The sequence below is a fragment of the Triticum dicoccoides genome, chromosome 7A, assembly GCF_002162155.2.
Source record: "Triticum dicoccoides isolate Atlit2015 ecotype Zavitan chromosome 7A, WEW_v2.0, whole genome shotgun sequence".
Lineage (NCBI taxonomy): Eukaryota > Viridiplantae > Streptophyta > Magnoliopsida > Poales > Poaceae > Triticum > Triticum dicoccoides.
In genome coordinates this window covers 728,596,655-728,599,879 of record NC_041392.1, presented here as the reverse complement: position 1 = coordinate 728,599,879, position 3,225 = coordinate 728,596,655, and the positions used below count along the sequence as shown (strand labels likewise).

General features: G+C 52.0%; 1 pseudogene; it reads left to right on the top strand.

Moving 5' to 3' along the window:
• The first annotated feature begins 310 nt into the window (after window positions 1-310).
• LOC119329850 lies at window positions 311-675 on the top strand (annotated as a pseudogene).
• Window positions 676-3,225: the final 2,550 nt, after the last annotated feature.

Genomic DNA, 3,225 nt, shown 5'->3' with positions numbered 1-3,225 from the left:
CCAATTGAACTCTCAAAGCCACGATCTGAGTCTTTAACCTTTCGACTATACTGGCGGTGTCTCTGATGCGGCTTTTGATTCTGGCCAAGGAAGTGGGAACTGGTTGGGTAGGATTGTAGAGGGGGCATTCGGGATTAGATTTCGTAGGGAACCTATTTTCAGGGATTGCCCAATGGCGATTTTCCGGGGAGACGAGGAAATTGCCTCTGGTAGGTTTCAGGAGAGGAAAAGTCGCCATAGTGATGGAAGGTCTCAAGATTTGGATCAACTTAACTAGCTCATCTCATACATACAGTCATATACGATAACAATGGAACAAGTAGAGAGTAGCGCCCAGGAGGAGCTCAGCCTCGAGCTCACTCTGGGCTTTGCTGTGTGCGTGACGACGGCCCCGCCCCTCCCCCGCTTCTTCCCAAGTTCCCATGCGTCTACTGCGACCAAAAGTTCCGCACCGCGCAAGCGCACGGTGGCCACCAAAACGCGCACAAGCAAGAGCGCGCCGTCGCCAAGCGCCTCTGGGAGACCGCTGCTGCCACGGCGCACTCTTGGAAGGCGGGGAGGGCTGCCACCACTCCTCAGATCTCCGGGGAGCCTGCAGCAGGCTCTGTGGCGCACATGCGCGGCAGGAGCTCGTCGGAGCGCGACCACGAGCTCGACTTGGCTCTCCGGCTGTAACCGGTCGGCTGATCGATCAAACTCTGCCAGTATCCTTGGTCCGCACCCTTTATTTCCGGTGCTAGCCGCTAGGTACGTTATAGTTAGCTATATAACCATTTGTTTCAAAGTTCCTGCTGTGTATGCGTTGGATTCATATCATCGCTCTTATAGTTAACTGGATATTTGTTTTTAAGGTCAAGGCCATCCTTGTCCTTGGATTTGACACTAAATTTCGCAATTCGTCAGATTATATGACCGTGGCGGGTAATGACGTTGCCAGAAAAATCTGGGTCTATTCTCAGAAATGATTACTCATTTAGAAAACATTGTGAAATAAAGACATTGGTCAACACCGTGTCGATAAGTAATAGTCCCTCCTATCCATATTATTTGTTGCTCAAACGGATATATCACTGAAATATGTCTAGATATATCCATGTGAGCAACTAGTAATATATGGATCAGAGGGAGTACTAGCTAGCTTCCGTACGAAAAAAATGAACATCTATCCCTTTAAGACACTAGAGTTATTTATGAACTTCTATGTATTTCAAGTGTCTATTTAGGGTTAAAAATGAACGTGGGGCCTGAAACATTTTCGACTCCGAAATTCCGAGCCAGATTCAAACTAATTTCAAAAGAAATTTCAATTAGGTTAATATTCATTAAAACAAATTAAAATTTGAAATCTCAATGAGGTCCGAAATTGTTCTGTTTTGAAAATTGAAAACCTACTCTATTACATAGTCTCCGAGAGTGAGTTGCAATGCCAAGATATTTTAAAAGAAAGGAGCTAACACCACAACCAAACTGCTGGGCATACTCTCTCTTGTGCTATTTTGCCTCCCTGTTGCAATAAAGTGTTAGAAAAATTCATCTTAAATTAATAACCGTGTTGCTTTCTTTCTTGAATGAAAGCCCCCCCTCCCCCGTCCACTTTTATAGAGTGAAGCAACATGGTTCACGGCATACGACCTGTCAGAATTGATCAGGCAAGAGATTAACTAAATGGCAGGCAACCAAATAGATGTCCAACTAACGGTTGTGCAGCCTAAGGACCCGAGTTCAATTTCTAGAATTGACAGGTGATGCACAGGGATTTTCCCCCATTTATTGAGAATCAAGTTTGGTGTGTGGTGAAACTACCATCAAAAAATATCTTGGTACTCATTTAAAAAAAATTTCGAGGACCATGTTTATCTTGGTACTCATACTAAAATGGCCGTATGCATCCCTAGTTGGTGCAGAGGCCGGGGAAGTGAAATTCTACCCCCATTTTTACGAGAGGCAGGGGAAGTGAAATTCTCCCCCATTTTTTTAGATTAGAGGGCCCCCTCGCGTCCCTCGCGTCGCCCCCGCCCTGGGCGACTCGGGGGCTCTCCAACCCTAGGGCCGCCGCCGTCCTCTCCTTCTCCCCTCCTCGCGCCGCCGCTGGGTGACGCCGCCGGGTGAAACCCGCGTGGCAGACGGCGGCGGCGGGGGGACTCCCTCTTCCGACTCCCCTTCCTCCACGGGCGGCGGATCTAGGCGGCAGGTGGCAGTGTCCTGCGGCGCTCGCGGTTTGGCGCGAGGTGGCAGGCCTCGGCGAGCGGTGGCGGGGAGCGGGGCACGCGGCGGCAAGCCTCGGCAGGCGGTGGCGGCTGCGCGCGGGGCTGATTCCGGGGCGGCGGCGCGGGCATGGATCCATCGCGGATCTGATCCTGCGGGCGCGGTCTCGGCTTCCCCTTCTCGGCCGACAGGTCTCGGTGGGGGGCTTTTCCTTGCTGAGATCTAGCAGCGGGATCATCCAGATCCCGGCAAGGATGGCGGCGACCCGTGCACAAGGGATGGAGGTCTTCGATCAGATCCGGGTGAAAACCTGCTATTGGCGATTGCCAAGGCCGGCGATAGCGACGCTGTCTGCGTCGTTCCCTTCCTGAAGGCATCGTCGTGGAGAAGTTTAAGGCCACTCTCTGCTACCTCTGGGGGAAACCCTAGATCACTAGATCGGATGACGGCGGCTCTCTGGTGTCGTTTCCCCCTGGGGGCGTCATTCTTGGAGGTGCACACGGGCTCGAGGGACTAGAGGACGGTGACTTTGGTGGAGCGGTGCTTCATCTTACACATTGATGGTGGCGGATCTTGGCGGCATGGCGCTGTGGAGACTCGGTGTCTGATGCGCGAAGATGGACTCGTGCAGGAGGTGGAAGCTGTCTGGCGTCATGGTGGCGTTGATGGCAGATAGGCCTGGCAAGGTCGGTGCAGCAGTACAGCTCTGAAGATGGATTGGTGGCAGGCGGCTGCGGCGGCCTCATACCCGGCAGGGGTCCTGGTTGAGAAGCACACCGGACTGGTGGGTGCCCACACCAGGCAGGCGTCCTGGGTGGGACCTCAAGTGTTTAGATGTTTAGGTTTGGCTGCGTGGTCTGTTTGGTATTAGGCCCAGACTTTCAGCGCCCCTACATCAACTGGATAGGGATAGCGACAGTTGTTGCTTGTTTTGCTGGCTTTAGACTTATTGTTGTATGACTCTGTACGGTCTTGTGTCAATAATTAATAAAATGGCCGTATGCATCGCCCAGATGCAGA